General features: G+C 32.9%; 1 protein-coding gene and 1 long non-coding RNA gene across 2 annotated transcripts in view; one reads left to right on the top strand and one right to left on the bottom strand.

Annotated features, from left to right (window-relative positions):
* Positions 1 to 13,115, top strand: part of LOC111512315 (alkaline phosphatase) — a 952,023-nt gene that overhangs the window by 524,514 nt on the left and 414,394 nt on the right. The window lies entirely within an intron of this gene.
* LOC141483497 (uncharacterized) lies at positions 6,360 to 8,098 on the bottom strand. Its single transcript, XR_012466126.1, has 2 exons — positions 7,135 to 8,098; positions 6,360 to 7,074 (listed from the first exon to the last, which is right to left on the bottom strand). It is a non-coding gene; the product is annotated as an uncharacterized lncRNA (long non-coding RNA).

Genomic DNA, 13,115 nt, shown 5'->3' with positions numbered 1-13,115 from the left:
TCTTCTGGAAATCAATCTCAACCTGAGTGGAAGCATTCCAATATATAACTTTTTTTGCAAATATATTTACTCTTCGAGGCAATAAAAATTCAGATAATGTACCGTTCAGAAAAAACATTTGGTAACATTGTCTAAAAAATTTAAACTTGTTATTTTGTATGATGTCAATTAGTTCCAAAATTATCAATAGGTACTGTCAGTTATAAACGGTATGAGTAACAATATCAACACACATACCAAATATGATAATGTAGGCAAGCAACCAATGAGGCGCGATGAAGTTTAGAAAGATAGACAGACAAATATAGATCATTACTTCAAAAAACAACAATTCTTATCCAGAAAGTTCATCTCTTAGTGAATAGCTTGGAAAGTAGTCGTGCAAATATGTGAAATAGTTGAAAATAATGTTTATGATGAAACACACATTACCCAAAAATAGTAAATGATGATATATCAGATACGTTAGCACATCAATTCAGGAAATTAATTCGTTTCAGTAAAAAAGTCAGCAATGCAGTAGTATAGCCTCTCACTGATATTAGTTTTGTTCAATCTTCAGTAGCAGATGGTATATATATATATATATATATATATATATATATATATATATATATATATATATATATATATATATATACAGCTGTTTCAGACTATTGGCCATCGTCAGTACCGGGCAGGCGGTCCTCGATTGAAGACAAAATGAGAAAAAACCAAGAAAGTACTTGATAAAAATAGCTGCGTAAACGCAAGCGAAACATAAGTGGAACCAAGTTGACTTGGGTGTCACACCAATAGGTGGAACCACTTATGTGGATTTTTATCAAGTACTTTCTTGGTTTTTTGTCATTTTGTCTTCAATCGAGGACCGCCTGCCCGGTACTGACGATGCCCAATAGGCTGAAACAGCTGTATACCGGTGGCTCCTAAATTGAAATCAATATGGGAATGATCAAAGAGTACTTATCTATTCATTTTTTGATTTTCATGGAATTATTTTCCAGCAGCTTGACTGCAATACCCTTTCTAGATTTTATAATATATATATATATATATATATAAAAATGAAACAATTCGTGGACATAACATGTATGCACACTCGATAAAATCTCTATTTATATATATATATATATATATATATATATATATATATATATATATATATATATATATATATATATATATATATATATATATATATATATGAAACCAACAAATAATGGGGCTGAGCAGCAAATGAAAGAGTACTCTTTAAAGTTTGTCCAAGCTTTCGGAAATTTAATAAATTGTCTCCATCATCAGGGATGCTACAATATGATGGTGTAAGTAATATTAATATATAATATTAATAATATGTAATATTAATATTACTTACACCATCATATTGTAGCATCCCTGATGATGGAAACAATTTATTAAATTTCCGAAAGCTTGGACAAACTTTAAAGAGTACTCTTTCATTTGCTGCTCAGCCCCATTATTTGTTGGTTCCATTCCTAACTAGTCAGCAACGATTACCTTCTCCTCTATATATATATATATATATATATATATATATATATATATATATATATATATATATATATATATATATATATATATACATATATATATATATATATATATATATATATATATATATATATATATATATATATATATATTCAACAAACATTTTATACAATAGAGTCCTCAACGAAATTTGTAGTGAATAATAATATACTGAGCCTCTCACTTCGTGTTTGGAAAGAATAGCATTGATTACTTGAACCGCAGAAAAAATGTCAGGCTTCTGGCATAATCTACAAGGATTGGATTTTTCCAAGGCATACATACATCTTTCGAACAATTGTCAAATTATTGAAGGGAACCCGTAAATCAGGTGTTCAGTATTTGAAAGTATAATTCTAGATGTCTGTCCTGGACTATTGCTGTTCCTAATCAAACTTTCCGTTCATTATGTAAGTCATTTGGCAAAGAAAGGCCAACATATCTTTCGAAATATTATACATACTCTACCTAACTCAACCTTGATTCCATCAGAAATTTCTTGATGTCTTTTGCAGCAATTACTCTTTCTGGCTTCATTCATTGTATGCATATTTTCGACATGAATTCGCCGAATGTGAGTTCTAAATGTATTAAGATGTTATTGAGTATATTACTGAATTCGTGAAATCTGATTAGAATATTCACAGCTGAAAAATAGCTTCAGATTCAGTGGACAATCAGGATTTTTCAATAAGTCGAAATCACTTTATGTTTTATAATGTGTAGTAATAAAATGTGTATGCAACGAAAGTGACACCATAAAATAATAAGAAATTCGATATTGTAGAACGTAAAACTCCACAATAAGCATCAGAGCGGCATCGGATATGAAAGTATAGTGGCAAACATACAAATTCAGATTTGAAAATGGACAGATGGGTAATGATAATGCGATTATTTGTTTCCATTGTACATTCATAACGAATGGTTCCTGAACACGTCTGAACAATAATTTATTTTGGTATGCCAAACATACACATAACCATTGTCTGCATGTTACAAACTCAAAACCATTTTCAGTAATTGATGGGGCTTTTCATTTTTATGCGGCCACTCTTCAGCATTATATAATTTCAGGACATGATTTTCGTATACAGTTCAAATTGAATCAATTCAAAAATATTATCAGAAATTTATGTGGTAGAGTTAGCAATACGACACAAATACAGGCCCGTTTCCTTTATCATGTGGTAACATCGCTATATTCTAAACCGGAACAGAAACAGAGACGATTAAATAGAAAAAAAGGTAACTGTCATTGGGGATAATACAATGGTCAAAGAATATTTACGGAGACTCTCGTCCTTGTCGAGTTATACGGGGAAAACCAAAAATGCTGTTTTTCGTTTTTTTTGAATGGAATTGTTATTTCGAATAATATCAAAACATGGAAAAAAAATGTTATTGTATTCGAGGTGTACTGTGACAATGTGATGATAAATATTCGATTGAACATTTTGCGTCAACATAGCCACCATCAACTTTTTTTCAAAATTCAGACCTGACTTTTTTATTACAGATATTGATAAAGCAATAAATTCACAATCGAAGCGTATATCATATTCGATATTTTTATAGCGTTTCATTTGATTTAACTACCATCATCAGTAACAACAATTTAAAATTACTCTCTTGTTTAATTTGGTAGGTATGATCAAATATCATCTATAATCTTAAACGCTTGGTTTCTATGACAGGAAAAATGAATGCGTTTTTTATATCTGATGGGAAGTATTGTCAGATGTTTATGAACATTCCAAAGATGTGTTCAAATGATGAAAGGACTAATATGCTATTCAGTTATACAAAATTTATCAAATAGAAATCATCTTTTGGCAAGGAATATGTATGTTGAGCTATACCCGAATCGTCGTATCTCGAACATCCAAATGTATAGACGATTAGAAAGAAATTCAAGGGACTATGGTGCATTTGACAAAAAGAAAACAAGAAAATGTGTGGTTACTGGAAGTGTGAGAAATCAAATAAATGTTACGGGTATGCGAATATTACATAAAAATTCACACCGTGAAAACATTTCTGTTTTCATTCAGGATTGGACTGTTACAAAAATTATGCTTATCAAGATTGTTCTTTATGAGAAATTGGCCACGAAATGGAGATTTCTGTAAAATCCAGCAGAATTATTTTGCAAAACAACAAATATAAATGCTACAGGATACGCAAAGTTCATCACCTCAATGAAACGGATTACGGAAGGAGAGTACGATTTGCGAAGTGGTTTAGATGTAGAGATAGGGAAGTTGGAAATATTTTTAAAAAAATAATATGGACGGACGAATCAAAATTCACCAACAATGGTTGGTTTGACAGAAATAGCCATTGCAGGTGGAATAATACAAATGAATGTGTAAAGGTGACAATGTTTCATGAAGACTTTCACTACTTCGGACTTCCATTGTCTAATATATAGAATGATTTGAAATCCCTGAAACAACTTAAAAATGAAGAATCAAAAATGAGAAGCTGAAAATAATAAATATATTAGGCAAAAAATAACCTGAAATGAAATAATAGTGAAATGAAATGAAAATAAAAAAATAAAAATTAAAATGAAAATAAAAAGTTAAAAGATTCCAAGCCACGTTAGATCACGACGTTTCGATTGTTAGTATCTACAATATACTCTGAACGTTTACATGATAATCTGGATGAGAAAATTCAAGTTGTCACTATTTATACAGATTTCAGCAAGGCTTTTGGCAAAATTATTCATAATACTTCGGAGACTTGCTGAAGTCGTTGTGTGTGAAGTTATGTTAAGATGGATTGAATCATATTTGAAAAACAGAACCCAATACCTATACCTATATAGGCGGTTATTCATCAGAACCTTATCCAACACCTTCTGAAGGGTACCTTGTTTTTCATTATCAATATCAGTGGTTCCTAAACTGGAGTACGCAAACACTTTTAGGGGGTACGCGGCTGGCCAACAAACCATTAAATTTTAATAGGTGAGAAATATCAAAATCCAAGGTTTACGCAAGGTGGACATGTCCCTTGACAAAATAAAACTTTGATATACCTTCAGCATATGTTTTATTACATCCCTTTCATTTTTGCTCAAATTTTTGTTTTACATTTTAATGATGACTGAATTAAAATAAAATAAATTTTAAAAATGAAATAAATACGAAAACCTAAAGAACAATTATTTCTGATTATAATGTGAGCGGGATACGGGAGCGCAGAGTACAAGTCTCAATATTGTGAAAAGCTAAGGAAAGAGCAGGTGCACATTGAAAAGTAAGGGCTAAAAGGTGGGGGAATCGAAAGTCAAAAGGAAATTCCTTCCTACCTAGTAAACACCGCCAAAGCAGTGTTTTTGCAGTAATCAGTGTTGCCTGTTAATTTCGTGGTTACTCAATCGTGTTCAAACAATAAGTGTTCAGGCCTTTGACTCCATTTATGGGAACTGTGCGTGATACTTGAGTGAATGTGACAATAAAAATCAATAGTGGATAAATGGATGATAAATGAAAGGCCTTATTAAGATGTGAATGAAAATCCTGGATCATCAACTTCACAAAATGTTTGTAGACCTGAATGTCTTGAAACCTATAAGCAGTCCAAGGGAACTATTGAAAAAGTCGAAACACTATGACGAAAAACTCGAAAAAAAATATGACGAGCTGTACTTGAAATTAGGTTTCACTTGGACCGGAAGCTCAGACGAACGTAATCCACAATGCATTGTTTGTTCGGAAATTTTATCAAGTAGTTCGATGAAACCATCTCTTTTCAAACGCCATTTTGAAAGTAAACATGGAAATTCAGTGAAGAAGGAGTTGCAGTACTTCGAACGTCTTTTGGAAGACCTCAAAAGTAGGAAAAACATAATAAAAGAGTTTTCTTGTATAGAACAAAATGAAAATACTTTGAAAGCTTCTTATAAAGTTAGCCATTTGATCGCGAAGTTTGGAAAAAAACATACTATTGGCAAAAATCTCATTCTCCCTGCCGCAGTAGAAATTGTTTCTTGTATGTTTGGAGAAAAAAATGCAAAAAAATTGAAGTATTTCCATTAATAAATAATACGGTTTTAAGAAGAATCGACGATATGGTGTTTGACACGAAATACCAACTTGTTCGAAGAATTCAATGTAGCCCTTGCTTTGTTATTCAACTGGATAAAAACACGGATGTCGCTGGCCTTGCCCAATTGATTTTTTTTGTTCGCGGCATATTTCGAAATGAAGTGTTGTGGAACACTTGAAACATCTACAAAAGGTGAAGAAATTTTCAAATTTTTACGTTCTTTTTTTTCTGAAAACCAGCTCGAGTGGAAAAACTGTGTATCAGTGTGTATGGATGGTGACAAGGCTATGAGCGGTCACATCTCAGGGCTGGTAGGCCATATTAAAAGAGTTTCAACTGAATGTAACTTCACTCATTGTGTCCTTCACCTTGAGGCTTTGGCGGCTAAGCACCTCGCTGATGAACTTGAAGAAGTCCTTGATCAGAGTGTTAAAATTGTAAACTTCATAAAACCAGGTCTCAAGAATCTCGTTACTTCAAAATTTGCTACGTCCCTGCGGGTGTTGTCAAACCTGTTAGTGTAGAAGACTCTCCGGCTAACTCAATCTTCCCCAAGGAACGAACATACCTGTATCGAAATATCAATTCAGCAAATCTTTCTATCATGTATGGAGATGTCAGAGTGTCCTACCTCCCCTGGTTAGGGATGGCTATATGGGAAGAAGAAATAAGTATCCCCCAAAACCCAAATAAATAGGGAAATTACCTTATTAGCTAGAAAAACAAAGATCTATTGTATGTGCCGCAAAAAGATCACAGGGAAAACAAAAACAAAGCGACTCAGGTGATCAGGAATCTATTTGCTACCTCTGTCAGAATTTGATGGCTTGTTATCATAAAAAAATTGAAATTAAACGTTTTAATACTGTACACAAAACATAACCCCAGAACTTATCTCTGAAAAATAGGTTGAAACTTGAAAACTACACTATTTGTGTGTCTATATATATATACATTAATCTTGACTAGATTATCAATTTTTTTGTCTGAATTTTGAGATACTTATTCGGTATCTACATAAATGTAAATGAATGTCTATACTATACTGAGTAGGGACTTAAAGCAATTGCTGAAAGCGTACAGTTACTCTTGGGAAAAAGTAATATTATAACCCTTTCTTCAATTCAACACTTTGATTGTAAATTACGCTCATAATAAACTCCAAATAGTCATATTCAACACTGCGAAGAGGTTACCTTGACAATGAATACTTAGCCTAGCATTCTGATGATACCATGCCATTGCTCTGACTTCACTTCAGCCTTCTGCTGTTTTTCCTTTCCCAGGGTGAGTAATACAATCTTTTTAGACGAATACCAGTACCAGCAAACAGTGGAGAATACGGTTGATGAAAGAATTCCGCATCTCAAGATTGACTAACCTACTCAAGGGGACAGCCCTTAGATGAACCTCAAATCTACTTTTGATTAATAGGTTGATTCTTACAACCAGAACAAAAATCTGTGAAACAAAAGAGAAAACTCTCATGATTGTGAAATTCATAAAACCGAATTTACTCACCTCGACAGAGTTGAGATTTTTTTTTCCATGTAGAAGATGGCCACGTGAACTAGTTACCGGAATCAGGCATGCAAACAACCTTCCTCAATCCTGCTTCCATTGACTACTTCCAGACACAATGAACGGATTATTTCCACGAAGGGTGAAATCCCGCATCTACTAACGGACACTGACACTCTCTAGTGATATTACCCTAACGTTGGACCAGTTAAACTTTTTTCCACCGGCGACCTATATCTTCCCCAAAGAAAATCTACTCGCAACCTCAAATTCCACCTTCCGGAAGTGATCCTTTACCCTGACGTTTTTCCGTCAGTGCCTACCAAAACAACAAGACTAAAAATAAATATATTTACACTTTACAGGAATGTAATCAGCGACCAATCACAAAACCTGTTTTCTAAAACAATTCCAATTCATGCCATTTAGCCTATGATTCGATTCCTATTTATAGTATACTAAACAACCTCTTCTTACGACCAATTTCCTATCAAGAAACAACTAATTGAATATGTATTTCATCACATATGAAATAACAAATCACTCCAACAAGAGTTAGTCCGGACCTTAATTTCGAGACTACAGCGCAGTTCTGCCAGCTGATAATATTGCAATTAAAGGTACGTTCTACAAACAACACTTCTAGATGGTATCGTTTCGCGAATACCGTTCCAAAAATGACTTTGTTGAAATCACATACTAGACCAATACAAAGGATTGGTGTGTCCTGTTATGCTAGAGACAATAAATAGCATTTGGAGATTATAACCAGAAATATTTGGAGTTACGAATTTTGTAACCGTAACAAATTCTATGCCAGGATATGAGGAGCCTTCATGAGAACTTGTTGCTTCATACAGAGGTACGGTGGCTTTCACGGGAAAATGTTTTGTCCCGTGTCCACAAAGAATTGCATATTGTTTTTACTAAACACAAATCGAACTGGTCTGCAGTAATAACTGATTTTTATTGGCTTTTGAAATGGGTTTATTTATGTGATGTTTTTGAAAAACTCAACATCTGGAATTCGTCCATGCAGGGCAGTGTTTCTGATATTTTTTATATAAAAAATAAAACTGATGCAATGATAAAAAAATCACATAGTGGGAAAAAGAAATACGAAGGAACAACTGTGAGTTTTTTGAAAGATTGCACACATTTTTGCAAGATAATGACAAAAAAATATTCAATTTTACTGAACTCAAGGCTCAAATGAGCGAGCACTTGTGAATGCACTGAAGATCTGCATGAGAGAGTAATTTCCATCTTCGGAGAAACAGTATGATTGGATACGTGACTCCTTTGATGCTGATTTTGATGGACATCAACCTGACGACTATTGAAAAGGAGCAGCTTATTGAAATCTCATTATTAGATTTTTGGATCTGTGTCTCACAATGTTATTAAATTACTTGTTGGGTTTTGCATCACGTATTCATGTGAGAAAGGGTTCTCAAACTTAACGTATCTCAAAAATTCATACAGAAATGAATTAAATGTTGAAGATGATTGTTTGATGATTATTTTTAACTAAGCTAGAACCCAATATTGAACATCTGTGTAAACAGAAACAAGCGCACCCTTCTTACTAACTTTTGTTTGAGAATTGGGTGCTTTTTGGTATATTTATTTTGCTGTGTTCGTTTCGATGCAATCAAAATTAAATTATGTATAAATGTCTATATGAATTCGTATAAATATAATTATATAAATATGTATAAATATAAATTACGTAAGCAATATATCTTTGTTTCCATTTAAACATATCTAATTGAGCTACACAGGTTGAATCTATACTAAATAAAAAACCTTGAAGCTTTCAATATGGTTTAATTTTTCACTACTGAGAAGGGCTACTCAAAATTTTTGGTGCTAAATAGGGGGGTACAGTGTCTAAAAAAGTTTAGGAACCCCTGATCTAAATCAATAACAATAAAAAATGTTTAAAAAATGTCAAGTTCCCAATGTATGCTGATAATTTGGAAATTCATCTAAAAATAAAGTCCTTGTCAGACTGCTTGAGAATTCAGAGTGACATAAATATTCTTTTTTCAATTTTCAAAGCTGGTATCATCACATTCACCCCTACAAAAATATCCACTTTTTTTATATCACATAAAAGATATCTTGCTTTCTCTAGTTGATTCATTTAAAGATTCAGGAATTATTTATGACTCAAAACTTATTTCCGATGTACATATAGATTATATTATTGATGAAAGTAGTAGAGTAGACTTTTGATTAACGACGGAAGGTATTATATGGAGAGTAGAAACTAACGGGACTTTCAGTCAAACACGTTCAAAAAACAAACTTACTCTATTTCACAAATCGCTATCGTCTCTGAATAGAGACTTCGTCAGGACGCTGAAATGAAATACCTACAATAGAAAAGGACTAAAAGAAATGGTCAATACTTACGAGTAATCTTACGTACAAAATTGAATTTGATCAAGCAAAAGTTTTATATTCAGAAAAAAATATATCCAAGCCCTGAAGAAGCTTTCCATTACAAGCGAAAGCTTGGCAAAGTAGAGCAGAGTTTTGATTTTTTGACTGAGAGTCCACGTTAATCCATTTTGCTGTACATTTCTCCAGTCGCTAAATAATTCGTCGCAAATTATTTTCCACTATGAAAAACATAAATTAATTCCGTTTGATCGATACGACCAACCATTAGACCGGTTTCGGAGTGATTGGCCTATCATCAGTATTTGGCATGGTCTCTCAAGAACGGTGTGAACCGTCTGAGTATCACGACCAAAAAAATATAATTTCAGCTAGCCACGGAATCTTTTTGCAGTTGATTCAGTGGTATGTCCACTGCGCCATCTGCAGACAGAGCCTGGAAATAACTCCACAAGCATACTCCAGGGTGGGAGTCGGAATAATAATTAATATTTCAGAGAGATGCATTATGACATGCGCAAAGTTGCCCCTTTCCTCTCGTGCAAACCCACGACTTTGTAGGTATGTGTGTCAGATTGGCAGAACTCAACGGAGAAAAAACAACTAACCCAGCTAAGGCCGCGCAGAGAGTTGAAGTAAAACCATCAGGCACCTGTGCAACGTCTTCGACTTGGAAGATTCGTCACAATATATTTCCCACTATAAAAGCAGAAATTAATTTATTAATTTCGTTTGGTCGATCCAACCAACCGATAGACCGGACAGTACCGGACATGGTCTCTTCAGAACGGTGTGAACCGTCCAAACAAATATGATTCCAGCTAGTCATGAAAATTTTCTACATAGGCGTATCCTATCAGGTATTTCATTTTTACGAAAAATAATAACAAACAATATGAATTGTTCATCGTTATCATCAATAATCTGCTGAATTGTTCCGAATAGAACAGTAAGAGTACATGAAATATTCATTTTACCCTTTAAAAGAACCAACAGTTCGCAGAACACTCCTCTATGTCGATGCATTGAATGAGGTAATACTCTTGCAAAATACTTCGATATTTTCAATACATCGTTGCTTACGGCCAGAAAAATATTACGCACCTATTTATGTTAACCCCAATTTATAAAATTTGAATGGGACTGATCAGAATAGTCCTCATCTATTTATCTTTTGATTTTCATGGAATTATTCTCCAGCAGCTTGACTACATTATCCTATCTCGATTTCATATCATTTCTAGAAACATGTGAATGCGTTTTCCGATATATATATATATATATATATATATATATATATATATATATATATATATATATATATATATATATATATATTACATTTTTGAAAATAACAATTGTATGAATAAAAAAACAGACATTAATCACTTGAGTGAAATTTATTCCTACTTATTGACTCTAGATAAAAGCTTTTACAAAAACAATATCAATTTAAACAATTCCATTGTATAATATATCTTAAATTTAATCTTTCATAATAATTTTACCAAACATAAATTTTACATTATACACTAGAGTACACTTGGTACTCCTAGTGAGAGCATATAAGTTTCATCAATTGACAGATGTCACTCTGGCATTTTAACGTTCTATTCTCAGACTCGTTCATTTGAATCCTGCACGCATGGTATGAATAACGGTCTGACGAATAACAATATTTTATAAAAAATAATCTCAAGCATTTAGAATTGTGTGTCAAGTTTCATCTTCTCCAATGTATCAACATTTTTCTTTAACATCAATGTAACCATCCTCACATAAGATGTAAGTCATGAACAATTAATATTTTTGATTTTACCTTAAAACTTATATTATTGTAGTTTCCCTGATGATGGAAATAAAATTTTCCGAAAGCTTGGACTAACTTAAAAGAGTACTCATTTACTTGCTGCAATACCCCACTATCCAATAGTTTATATATATATATATATATATATATATATATATATATATATATATATATATATATATATATATATATATATATATATATATATATATATTTTGAATGATGCAACTAATTTTCCTTTACTTTCAGTATTTTAATATTGAATGTGAGTCACAAAAAGGATTTGAAGCTTTATAATCTGCGAGCGCTTTCGACAGCTGGTCGTACTATCATCATCTAGGCACCACTCAATTCAGGTACTTCAGGCATTTTAGGTAAATTTGCCTGTATTTGGGTTACATCAGGTAGTATTCTTTGTGTTGGCTCTTCTCTAGGTATACTGTTTCTAGGCGTGTATATTGAGTTGTATAATATATTGAATGTTAGGTCTTGTTGTGTTTTGATTTGTACTCATTCCTCGATAAGTGATTTTTGGAGGTAAAATTTATGAATGTTTAAGTTTTGCCAAATGTCCATGCGGTTTCCCTTTTCAACTTGTTTTATGAGTTTTATGTTCTCAGGTGGGGGAAAGTTATGTTTGTTTTGTATGGCGTGTGTTGCGAGGTTTAACTTATATACTAATGGGTTTATGTATGCCTTTTTGTGTTCATCGTACTTTTGGATCAGTTTTTTCTTGGTTTGACCGATATAGAATTTGTTGCAGTCCGAGCATTGTATACTGTATATACCGTTTTGGTTTCTGTCTGTTCCTTCATAGTTGTTTATTTTTCGTATTATTTTCGTATTTGGCTTGTATGTGATGTTGATGTTCAGTGGCTTGAAGACGTTTGTAATGTTCTTTGTTCGACAAGAAATTGTTTCTTATGAAATCAAGAGGCTGATACTTTTCTATAAGGTTATTTATTGTCATAGGTTAACAGAGTATGTGTTCACATCGAGGCTGTGAAGTATACTGATTTTGCAACGTTGTCAGACTGTTCTCAAAGTATATATTTCTACATACATTACACGCCCCTTTCAAAATTAAGAAAAATACGTTATAAAATTATTTCAAAATAAATTTAATCTTTGTGGGGGCTTCACGATTCTACCAATCTTCGTTTGGTAATGACTGGAACTTGAGTTCGAGGCAGACATTGATTTCCCAGAACACATCGTATTATCTTCACTTGTTCCTGGAATAGGATCTTCTACATCAGGATACTTTTCGGGAATAGATTCATCCTGCTTGGGAGAAACAGATGGTCAGAATGATTGTCTATTTGTTCTATACTCCGTTCCGTTGATAAGAACATTGTAATCATCATTTTCTGATTTGTTAGTTATAATTCCAGGCTCCCATTCTCTAATATGTTTTTGGACTGTTACAGGTTGGTATATATCAAGCTCGGGCATTTTTTTAGTTTCCGTATCATAATATTGTTTTTGCAAATTTTGTCTTTCATATAATTTATTTCTTACCCCTTTCAATGAGAAGTGAGGTTTCAATATTTCTTTAACTACTGGAAGTGTAGATCTCAGTTTTCTTCCCATGAGAAGTTCAGTAGGAGAAGGTAAGTCCTGTTTTGCGGTTGTATCATAATTCAATACCGCAAGAAATGGGTCCTGTTTATATTCAATAGATTTGCGCAAAAAATTCTTTATTGTTTGAATCATGCGTTCTACCATGCCATTAGAACGTGCATAATGAGGACTTGGAGTG

This window comes from Leptinotarsa decemlineata, unplaced genomic scaffold (genome assembly GCF_025532065.1).
Source record: "Leptinotarsa decemlineata unplaced genomic scaffold, Ldec_3_MD MMD2_tig00003557_RagTag_RagTag, whole genome shotgun sequence".
In the NCBI taxonomy this organism is placed as follows: Eukaryota; Metazoa; Arthropoda; class Insecta; order Coleoptera; family Chrysomelidae; genus Leptinotarsa; species Leptinotarsa decemlineata.
This window is presented reverse-complemented; position numbering and strand designations above follow the sequence as displayed.